The sequence below is a fragment of the Cervus canadensis genome, chromosome 3, assembly GCF_019320065.1.
Source record: "Cervus canadensis isolate Bull #8, Minnesota chromosome 3, ASM1932006v1, whole genome shotgun sequence".
NCBI lineage: Eukaryota > Metazoa > Chordata > Mammalia > Artiodactyla > Cervidae > Cervus > Cervus canadensis.
Window position 1 is genome coordinate 33,962,208 of NC_057388.1, and position 12,408 is coordinate 33,974,615.

The following is a 12,408-nucleotide window of genomic DNA, read 5'->3' on the forward strand; positions in this document are numbered from 1 at the left end:
TATGTTTAATGAGTATTTAAAATGTATTAACAAATAAATAAAATGTGGAAACTGCATAATTAAACATGATAATCTTTGAAGTTACTTAAATGTACACATTTTAGACCAATTTAAGTATTTAGAACAAACACATGTCTTTAAGTTATTTAAAATATATCTACCAATTCTAATCAGAATCACTTTGAATTCTGTATCATAAATGAAATTAAACCTCAAGTGATTAGTTTTCAATGTTTTCATATCTGTTTCTCAAATTACCTGATCATTTCATCCACCCGAGAGAGAGAAGGAGAATTGGAGGGAGGAAAGGAGAAAAAATAAAAGAGAGATCAAATTTGGAATGAACTTTTCTAGAAATATTAAAGATAATTTTAAGTCTTTGCAATAAACTTGCTATGTTATTTTTAAAGAAAATGACCAATGCATGTTTCAGTTCACCGGACTCCTACTAAATCATTGGCTCAATGAAAACAAGTACAGCAGAAAGTAGAATGTTGTAGCTGCTCTTAGTACATCCCTGTAGAAACTAGCAGACATCAGATTTATCACTGTCACAATTTCTTTAAGAGTTTCCAGGAGAACACCAGGATCAAAGCAGAGAAGTAGATAAGATAAAGAGTAACAATATCTCTGCAATAGGAGTTTCCCATTTAAGTTTTACTTATTATTATCATTTTAGAGCAAGTTGAAAGTATGCTGGCTCGGAATCTTTACCTAACACTAATGGAAACTCTTCTGACAGATATTTTGTTGAAAAATTACATGATATGAGTGAAAAAAATAAAAATAAAAGAACTGTCAGGTTGGATCAGATATTCTTTATCTGCAGGTACCTACTTGGCTCATATAATCTTCCCAAAGAGAGTTGGAAAGACTCAATATGCTGGAAGATTTTCTGCCTTATCAGAGAAGAGGCATATTTTCATTCTGTCAAGCAAGTGTATTTTAATCATACTTTAAAATATATTAATTATGTTTAAACAACATAGTTTAAACAAAGTATTAGAGTAAATTTTTTCAGCCAACATGATGGTTCCATTGTAGTCAATTTGATAAAGAGATAAATGAGGTACTAAAACTTCCATTGTATAAATAAGAAACTTTAATTATAGTATCCATAGATGGGGGTTGTTTTTTCTTTGGTTGCTTGTTTTGTTTTACAATATTTTGATTTGAGCAATGTATTGTTATTATCTAGAAAATTGTGTTCATGACATAGATTTCACCATTTTTTTTTTTACCAGTTTAAACTTATACTTTGCCTCTCCACATCTAAGTCATTCCTCTGTCACTCTTAACTCTGACTTTTTTGCCTTTTCTGGGCAATCAGTGTACAATATTGCCTCGGGACCTTGCTATTTATTTCTTCTTTGATTGTAAATACTCTTTCCCAAGATAGGCACATGGTTTCTTCCTTCAGACCTAAGGTAAAACATCACCAACTCAGAGAAGACTTCCCTGACCATCTGAAGCAAATTAATACCCACCTACCCTCTATGTTCTTGCTTTATAACACATAATATTGCCTGACATTGTATTATAAGTTCATATGTTATTTTTTTTATTATTTGTATAAGGCAAGGCACTTTAATTATTTATCACTACTGTCTAAAATAGTAACTGACATATAGTAAATAGGCTTCCCAAGTGGTGCAGTAGTAAAGAATCTGCCTGCCAATGCAGGAGATCAAGAGATGTGGGTTCAATCCCTGAGTCAGAAAGATCCCCTGCTATAGGAAATGGCAACCCGCCCCAGGATTCTTGCATGAAAAAGTCCATGGACAGAGGAGCCTGGCAGGCTACAGTCTATGGGATCACAAAATATCAGACACGACTGAGCATGCACACAAATGCATAGTAAATACTCAATAAATGTTTATTGAATTAATAATATCTACAAGGGTTATAAACAAACAGTCCAGTTATGGTTTATGTCTGTAGTATATGTGGCTGCTCATGAAATTGTTAAAACATTCATAACATCAGGACAAGAGAAAATTCAAAAATAGAAAAAGCGAAAGCCTTTATATTTGGAACAAAACTTGTGGCTTCCTCTAGTAAAATTCTGAAATCAGAATGCTGAAATATTCTGACCCGCCCTTCAGCAGGCCTTTAGTCTTCATATGCAGAAGATTCAACTATATGGTAGGTATGATCACCACAAGCAGGGCTCAAGAGATTGGCAATGCCCTCAAAGTAAGCTGATCTCTAGACTGGCCATTGGGATTTCTTTTGCACAAATCAAAAGGAAACCTACATGTGGTATACATTCCTCACCTACAGGCCATTGCTGATAGAGGTTAAGGAAGAAAGACAGCCCCCATATTAGTCTAACAGTGTCTATCTGAAATCACGAGAAATTCACACATCATTTGCTGGATCAGAGAGCACTGTTATCAAGAGTCAAGTGGACACCCTAAAGCCTTGAACACTCCTGACAAGACCTCACAACAATTCTTCTGCCCTCATCTCTGTGGCCTATCTTGGGGAAATGAGAATTTGACTTATCATGCTTATTTTTTTCCTTTTATGTAGTGGCCAGAACTTCCACATCATTCCTGATTCTCAAGACTCTAATCCTCAACCTCAAATTCTGTTTGTGTTCTTTCTCTATGCTCTCTGTAACTCACCAATCATGTCTCTTTATTTTCAACTGCTTGAGGCTTAGTTCTTCCCTTATAACCCTGCTTCTCATACCAGCTTCCGAGAGATGACTATATTCCTGTCACGCCACTTAAATTACTAAGATTGAGGTGGGGTATGTTCTGTTGCTTCTTACTGTCACTTCTAGAGCAGTCTCCTTCCTCTTTCCTAAATTCCCTAGCTGTGATCTCATGACACTGCTAGATACCACCTGCTACTCCTCTTTACAGAAGTCTTCCACCAACCTCTGGTCACTTTCTCTCTTCTTTCAAAATTTTAGATTTACCTTACTGTCACTCTTTCCAACTCCATTCTTGACATATAGTATGGTAATTTCAACATCCATAGCAATGTCTTCAAAAACTCTATTTGCTTAGTTACTTGACTCCTCTCCTGCAAAGATCTCATTTTCCACCATGAAATAATTTCATCATCTTGTGATGTATGTGAACTGGAAATATTTAATATGGTATTGACATTTGAGTTTTGATGTCTGTATATATCTTTAGGTTAATAAGTTTTCTGTTTTCTATATATACACCTAATATAAATTCTTTGCTTACATCAACTTTTTAAGTTATCTCTAATCTTATCACCTTGGTAAAGCGTCCAAAGAAGCATGTAGGATAATATATTCTGTATTTCTCAAATATATATTAATATAGAAATAAATCTATATTTCTCAAAAATGTATAGTAAAAGAAACAGGATTAGAAATAACTGTGAAAGAAATGCTACTTCTGTATTACTATAGTTTTTATTAACAAATAATATTTAATAAGACATACCCGGCTAATGAATATTTATAAACTCTTTGTTGCTTTGACAAAATGAGACTCTGTATAATTCAGTTTAGGGCCCAGGTCTGAATTGTCTTTATTTTCTTTTCTACATCTTTGTTTTATTTATTCAAATATGAAATAGTGTGTGATTAATGTTGCAAAGCATCTATTCTAGTAAAGTAAAACTATTCAAAGTATATTTTAAATTTCATTCTTAAAATATTCAGTTATTTAAAAATTTTATTTACTTTATATATATAGTATATTTTCTTTGTTCAGGGGGGAAGAAAAGCTTTTGTTAAAATATAATCCAGTTACTTGCTGGCAGAGCCGTGAAATTACTTCTTAGCTATGTTGTCAGTTTGAGCCTTTCATCATCAATTGTGAAAAAAGTTAATGACATCATAGCATTATGAACAAATCAATAGAGTGTGTTAGAGTTTCAACTAATTCTCAAATAAATCAGTTATTCTTTAGCAGAGTCAGAGACTAAATAATGAATTATTTCAAAGTACCTCAAATCCAATTATAATTACAAATTGTAATTTGTTTAGAGGAACCAGAGTGAAATGGCTGTCAGATTCAGTGTCTGCCTCTCATAATACCTTTTTCCTTCTTAAATTGCATTTTGCAATGCAAGGAATTAAGACTGTTTGAAGAAATTTATACTGACTTTTAAGCACCTATTAATTAATAGCTAATTATTTGATTTAAATTGAATACTAAGAATGAGCTTATTTATTTTTATAGGATACTTAATGTCTCCAGATACTTAAACAGTTGGATTGAACAAATGTACCTCAGGAATTAAGAATTCTTCCTGGAAAGAGGTAAGAAAATATGCATGTTTGTACGTTAATAAGTTTTGGTGAAAAATTTAGATTTACTAGTACATTTCTTTGGCATATAATTTAGAAGGTAATTTTTAAAAACTAAAGGCACTTTCTATTTTCATTTATATAATTTCTTCTGTGGAATGATTTGGTTATATGAGAGGGCTCCAACATGTCAGACAAAACAAAAAGAAAACCAGTTTTTAGGGAAGCCTGCCCTGACCTGCTTACTCCCTCAGTCATGGCCCACCACATGCCCTGTGGCCCGCCAGGCTCCTCTGTCCATGGGATTTCCAGGCAGGAATCCTGGAGTGGGCTGCCATTTCCTCCTCCACTTAGGGAAGCACATTGCCACTTTAAAATGTCAAGATCTGGATTGCTAAACTTTTACTTTTCTTTCTTTCTTTTATTTTTAAATTGTTATACTTAGGATTAGACTGGGTTTGCCATGTTCCTCTGGAGCCACAGAGCAGAGATAGTTGGTATTATGGACAGATTGCCATCCAGAAAGATCCTTTGGCTAGCCTGGCCCTTTACATTTCCTCGACCACATATGGTTACTATCAACTAGAATCCATTCTCAGGTTTAAGAGCCAAAACCGGAGGGAGGAGTCAGTTTTTAATGTGTTACGCTATCTTAATTTTGACCTAAAATATGAGATTAAAATATTACCTTTAAAATAAATATGGTTAGGAAATCGGAATGTATTTTTATTGACTTTTTTAACCCTCTTTAACTCTAATTGTTGCTCAAACTCATTTCATTGTATCAAGTAAGAAGAAAATTTATCAACATTAGACTTATCATTCCCACTGTGTTACATATAATGCTATTAGAGGGAATGAACAAAGGAGTGAAAACATATACTTAAAGGTCTATTAGTAGTAGTATGAGATTAGTAGGAAAAAAATTGAATGATTTAAAAAATTATAATAATAATTACATAATAATGTATATTATATATTATAAATAATTATATAATACTTTTAATAAATTAATAAAAATTTGATTTTTTTTCCTTATAGTTCTTTGAGTAGAATAAAATGTGACTCATCAATTTTAGTTTGACTTTTAGTAAAACTAAAGATTTTCCAATTTTATTGGATCCCTTTAAATTTAACTAGATGATTACTTCTACTTAATATGAACAACTGCCTTTTTCCAAATTTTTCATATTTAGTATCAAGAAAAATAAGATTCTTATGAAAACTATATTATAATTGAAGTTTCCCTTATACATGAAAAGCATTTACCATGTAAGGTAAAAATTCACTGACTTGAGATAATACATTGGAATTGTTAAAGTTAATATCAAGTCAGTATGTTTTTTTTTTATACAGGACAAATCTCATATTTCTAGTATTGGCAGGGCAATAAACACTTTGCCAGTTCTCTAGTACATACATATACGTATATACATGCATATCAGCATCTGTATACATATGTATATATATTCATTTGGGGCTAGGTTAATTCTTAGCCTTTCACAGAACTAATTTCCTGGATTATATTTTTCATTAGTGCATCATATACACAGACAGTAAACATTTGCTGTCTTTTTCAACAAACAAGAACACTGATTTTCCCATTGCAGTCATCTCATAAGGCACCAATAAAGGAGGCATGGTTCGCAAAGTGAATTTTCTGGGTGCTAATTGAAATCTGTTCCAAATTTATGAAGGTCAAAGTCATGCATGGTGGTGGCTATTTAGTCGGTAAGTCGTGTCTTATTCTTGTGGCCCCTTGGAGTGTAGACTGCCTGGCTCCTCTGTCCATGGGATTCTCCAGGCAAGAATACTGGAATGGGTTGCCATTTCCCTCTCCAGGGGATCTTCCCGATCCATGAATCATACATAGACTTGATTTCAATGTCATTGCCATCATTGTCTTAAATGTATACTTGAAAGTCAAGTCAGTTTTCCAAATTTAATTTATAAAAGCATCAGCAGCCCATGCAGAAGAGTCTTAAATCACTGGAAACAATTAACAATGCACACATTGGACTGAAGTGAGAAAAGAACGGGAAGTCAATTCATGTAGAACTTATAAAAGTCAGAATAGTACATTCAGCTAACACCTGATCAAATTTACTTCCAAGTAGTAGATCTAACAGAACTATTTGCAGAATTGAACTTAAGATTCTAGGCTTTGAGTGATACATATACAAACTGGGGTAGATAAATATCAGTTTATTTGAAAATGCTATCTGGCAGTTTCAAAGTGGGAGCCCCAAGACCTGTTTTTTTATCAATGTCCATTTTAGTGATGGTGCTACTTTGTCCTTTATTTACTCCTTTTTTCTTTCTTTTTTAACAGAAGCAACCTGAAGGAGAATTTTTGCTTGTAAATGTATGAAAATATTTAATATAATTATTTTAAAGAGTAGACAATCAAAATTTTGCTTGTCCTGCTAAATCTATTATTTAATGACTTATTTGCATGGGGAGTTCCAAGATCCATAACACTTTTTCCTCTCCTGAATCTGAGAACAGTTCTGCAAATATTGACTGTTTCCTAGACATGGCTTCATATAAGCTTGATTCTAAACAAATTCTAGGTTGAATATATATGAATACTTTACTAGGAAACTCATGACATAAATTTTAAGCATTCATAAAAAAGTAGAAGACAATTAAAAGAGATTTTAGTTAGGAAAATGATGTACTGATTTTGGAAGAGAGGAAAATGAGATAAAATTCCACATTAACTAAAGTTAAACATGTGTGGGTAAGACAGGAGATACAATCAGAATGCTAAAAAAAATTAAGAGTGGTATATACAATTCATTATTTCATTTGAAGTTCATTCTCTTATGACTGTTGAATAACTTTGGCCTGTTTTGTAAGTTAGAATGAAATTATATTGCAGACTCATATAGTATGGATTTTTAGGGTGAATTATTGTGTGACCTTGAGAAAATTATTTAACTTTTATCAAATTTTCTCCTTTATGTATTGGACCTAATGATATTTTTTAAAATTTTGTTTGCTTATTTTTTTACATATTTTGAAATACTTCATGACTTACTTTAAAACTTGAATTTTATAACATACAGTATAGAATTCCCTTTCTGTGACTACTTTATAAATTACTTTTTTACTTACCTTATCTTTCAAAAGAGTTTTACTTTTTTCATGGGTGTTTAAGTATGTCATTTTTTTTTTTACTCTAGATTGTAATCTTTTTAAGGTGAAAAATATTCTTTATTCTATATATATATATGTATAAATATAAAAGTTGCTGGTGAATTGAGTTAAAACAGAACCATGTATAGCATTGAAATTCTTTAAAGGATGTCAGTATTTAATAAAGACTTAAAAAAAATTGATGAATCCTTTTGACTCAAAAGAGTCACCTATTAATTTAGCTGTTATTTAATTTTGATTTTTTAATAAATTCTCTTCAGCTTTTAGCATATTAATGTTTCAATATTTAATAGCCACTTCTAAGATTTTTTCCAGGAGTTAGAATATCTTTTCCTTATCTGAGAATCCAAAGACTTTTTTTTTTTTTTCAGAAAGGGAGAAGTTGAGCTAAGACATTAATGCTGAACTGAGCTCCTACTTAGCTATAGTTACAAGAACCTTGGTGAGCTGGGCAACTAGGCAAGCACTTATCTTATCATCCTGACCACATATTAGTGTCCACAGGATCAGAAGGAATGCTTAGAGCATAGCTTTTCTCCTGAGACATTCCAGTACATGCCTACCTTCCTCTGTATTGAGGGGGGGGATTGGAATGGCCATGAGTAGAAGAAGAATGTTTCCTACCTCTTAGAAAAACTTCTTTGTCTGCAATGTTTGCACGGACTCTACTTCAAATTCAGACTGAGTTATTAATTTTTCTGGGCTAATAATTCCTTCTTTTCCTAAACTGTGATTTTTTTCTTCTATCCTTGTTAATCTATGCTAAATGATTTTAGGTCCACAGAATTTCTGAGCCAGCAGGGATTTAAGAGATCATTTCATTGTTTACATAAGGAAACTAAGGCCAAGAAAAATGTAATATAAGTCACAGACAGTAAGAACCTAAATTCCAAACTTTCATTCTCCAGTTCTTTCCTTTGTATCATCATATCTTGCTTTCAAAATACTACTTTGCTGAATTTTCTTCCTCTTTCATTTTAGGAGTATCTGTTCCATTATTTATCGGTATTGTCTTCAACTATGCTTTATGTCTGTGTGAGCAAAATAAAGAGATGACATTCTCATCTTTCACAGAGAAAAGTCTGTCAGTGGATAGAAATAATTGAACAGAAATGGTTGGATAATAAGATAAGCACATACGTACTGTGCTTCCTCAAGGAACAAACCTTTTTGGTGACTGGCGTTTTATGGCTGGCTAAATATTTGTTTTATATACATATATATCAGTATACAGATATATATATGGAATGTGTGTGGGGGCAACTCCCTCAGTCATGTCCGACTCTTTGGGACCCCACGTACTACAGTCCAGCAGGCTCCTCTGTCTGTGGAATTCTCCAGGCAAGAATACTGCAGTGGGTTGTCTTACCCTTCCTTCTCTAGGGGATCTTACTGACTCAGGAATCGAACCTGGGTTTCCTGCATTGCAGGCAGATTCTTTACCATTTGAGCTATCCAGGAAGCCCACATATATATATGCACATACATGCATATAAATGTAAACAACCATAAATGTTGTATATACATATATATATATATGGCAAAATGTTGCATAGAACTTTGCCTTTGTTAAACTCTCTGATATGTGTACAACTTCTTTGGGTGAAGGCTTTCTATTTATTTTCCCTTAATAACATTGAGGGGATAATTTAGGTAATCGAAATTGCTTCTTTGTAGAGGTCCAATGCTATGAGTTTTGACAGTACTGTACATACACGAAACCACCCCTACAAGCAAGATGCAGAGCATTTCTTTCCCCTGATAAGATTCCTTGTGACTTTTTACTCTTTTTGTACTATGCATCAGTTTGCATTTTATACAAATGAAATAAGTATACATTTGTGTGTGTGTGTGTTTTACTTAGCATAATGATTTAACAATTTACTGGTTTGTATCAGGAGTTCATTCATTTTTTTATTTCTAAACAGTATTCCATTGAATAGATATGCATTTGTTTATCATTCACTGGATGATGGATGTATCATCTCTATCTTTTGAATTTTCTGAATTAATTTTCTCAGCATTTGTGTGCAAGCCTTTGTGTGGACATATGTTTTCATTTCTCCTGGAAAAATACAGAAGATTGGAATATTAGAGTTGGTTGGTAGGTGTATATTTATTTATTTTTTTGAAATGACAGTTTTCCAAAACGGTTGTACCATTTGTCATTAGCCTGAGCAGTGTATGAGAATTTCTGTGTCCAGCGTCTGTAAACTATCACCATTGAGCCAAATTCATCTGTACTTATAAATAAAGTTGTATTGGAACATAGGCACACTTATTAGTTTATGAATGAGTGCTTTCATGATATGAATGCAGAATTAACTAATTGTGACAAAAACCATATGGCCGACAAGATTAAAATATTTACTATCTGGTCCTTTAAACAAAAAGTTTGCTGATCCCTGCTCTGTATCCTTGCAAACCTTCATGTTTTCAGTCTTTTTAATTTTAGCCATTTTCATGTGAATAGGGTGATATTTCAGTGGGGCTTTAATTTTCATTTCCCTGATAAATAATGACATTACATGTCTTTTAAATTTATTTGCCATTTGTATGCCTTTTTTTCTAATGTTGGTGTTCAGTCACAAAGTTGTGTCTAACTTCATGGACTGTAGCACACCAGGCTCCTCAGTCCTCCACTATCTCCCAGAGTTTGCTCAAACTCATGTCCACTGGGTCAGTGATGGTATGTAATCATCTCATGCTCTGCCACCCTCTACTCTTTTGCCTTCAATCTTTCCAAGTATCAAGGTCTTTTCCAATGAGCCAGCTCTTTGCATCAGGTAGAAATATTTTCTAAAATTTTAATTTGTTGTAAGTCTTATTAATTCTGATTTTTAAGAGCATTTTTATTGTCTAGATACAAGTCTTTTTGTAGATAAATGTTTTGTGAATATTTTCCTCCACTTAATAAATTTCATTTTTTTAAGTTTCTTTTGTATAGCAAAAAATTTAATGGGGATTAAGTGCAATATATCTTTTTTTTTCTTCTTTTATGATTATTGGATACTAAGAAATTGTGTTTATCCCAAGGTTACATTTTTTTCTCCAATATTTCTTCTAAGTTTTATTGTTTTAGTTTTGAAGGACTATGACATATTTTGAGTTGATTTTTACATGTAATGTAAGTAAGTGTCAAGATTAATCATTTATTCCATGTCAATGTCTAGTTGTTTTAGCATCATTTATTGAAGACATGTTTTTCTCCATTGACCTACCTTAAGAACTTCGTGAAAAATCAATAGCTATTTCTCGATTATCTAATTTTCTCCATTGAACTATGTATCTACCCTTTTGCCAATAACACAGTGACTTTATTTTTATAGCCTTGAAATTAAATTGTATAAGGTGATGAACTCAGCTACATTTTAAATTTTAAAATTTCTTTGGTTCTTATAGATTGTTTGCTTTCCCATAAAACTTCCCTCCCCCTCAAAGAAAGTCCTCATGAAATTTTAATTATGATTTTGTTGAATTTATAAATCAACTTGTGTTTCTTTAGACATTTCATTACTTATGTATAATTCCTTTGTCACCAGAGAACACACTGATATCAATCATTTAAAATCTACTGAGAGTTTTTTTAAGTCCCGCCATAGGTACTGCACTTTATATGCACTATGTGTTTACTGATTTATTTCTGTCTAGTTATTCTAATAAAATCTCTTACTGTGATTAGGCAATTTTAATTTTCTTACTTTAGTTCTGTCAATTATTCTTTCTCATACTTTGTGGACGCTTTTAAGTTCATACATGTTTATGCTCAGTATATCTTCCTGCTGAATTGATCCTTTAATCATTATGTACTGTTTCTTCTTATCTTTGGTAATGCTTATGCCTTGATGTCTATTTTAGATGATATTAACATAATCAGCACAGCATTCTTGTGGTTAATACTTGCATCTGTTTATTTTTAAGTCATCAATTTAATGGTGAAGTTGAACATTTAATGCATTCTGATTTCTGTTATTTTATCACATATATCCCTCCATTTTCTTACCCCCCCAAAAAAAATGGGAAGGCTTTTAGGATCTTATATATGTCCCTGATAATCTGGCATGTAGTTATGTTATGCTTTTCAGGATTTGTTTTATTTTGTGATCTTCGCACTTAGTAGTAAGCAGACCCTTTTAATATGAAGATCCATGTCCTTCAGTTATGGGAAATATATATAAAGATCTTTATACCTTAATATGGGAATTCCCAGGTGGTGCTAGTGGTAAACAACCCATCTGCCAATGCAGGAGACATGGAAGACATGGGTTTGATCCCTGGGTTGGGAAGATCTGCTAGAGGAGGGCATGGCAATCCACTCTAGTATTCAAACCTGGAGAATCCCATGAACAGAGGAGCCTGACAGACTACAGTCCATAGAATCACAAAGAGTCAGAGATGCCTGAAGTGACTTAGCACACATACGTTTATATCTCTCTCTACATATAGAGAGATATTAATAGATGGAGATTGATATATATATATAATTATCAAGCTATATATATAGACAGATTTGTAAAATATATATAAGAAATTATATATTGTATGTATTGCAAATATGTATGTTTCTTCCCTAAGTTTTCTGTCTTTCCATTCTATTAGTCCTAAAAATCTGGTATTTGACTGCTTTAATTTATCCATTCATTTTCTTTTACTTCTCTTCTTCAATTTCTTTTTCCAGTTGTCATAATTTTAAGTGCTAAGAGCTCTTTTTGGTTCTCAATTCCTTTTTTTTCTTAGAGTCTTGTTTGCTTATTTATTTTGACTAGGTTAAGTATATTTTCTTATTTCTGGAGAAGGTTCATTATAGTTTTGATATGTTCATGTCTTTCATTGTCTTTGTTTTTTTCAAATTCCTTCAGTTGCTATTTTGGAAGTTTTTGTTCTCCACTCATGTTGTCAGTTTTCTCTTGAGCCAGATAATTCTGAATTGTCCATCAGTAAGATGTCAAACCATTTTTAAAAGCATTGTATGGGTGGAATTTGGGTGGGAGAGATTAGAGAGT

General features: G+C 32.5%; 1 protein-coding gene across 6 annotated transcripts in view; it reads left to right on the forward strand.

Annotated features, from left to right (window-relative positions):
• SEMA3A (semaphorin 3A) overlaps positions 1 to 12,408 on the forward strand; it is a 506,842-nt gene that overhangs the window by 162,403 nt on the left and 332,031 nt on the right. For 5 of the 6 annotated variants that reach the window (XM_043462900.1, XM_043462898.1, XM_043462894.1 and 2 more), the window contains one exon: positions 4,176 to 4,255. The gene's annotated coding sequence lies outside the window, so the exon portion shown is untranslated. Of the gene's footprint in view, positions 1 to 4,175; positions 4,256 to 9,426; positions 9,510 to 12,408 lie in introns of all 6 variants that reach the window. The other variant, XM_043462899.1, reaches the window with a different exon arrangement.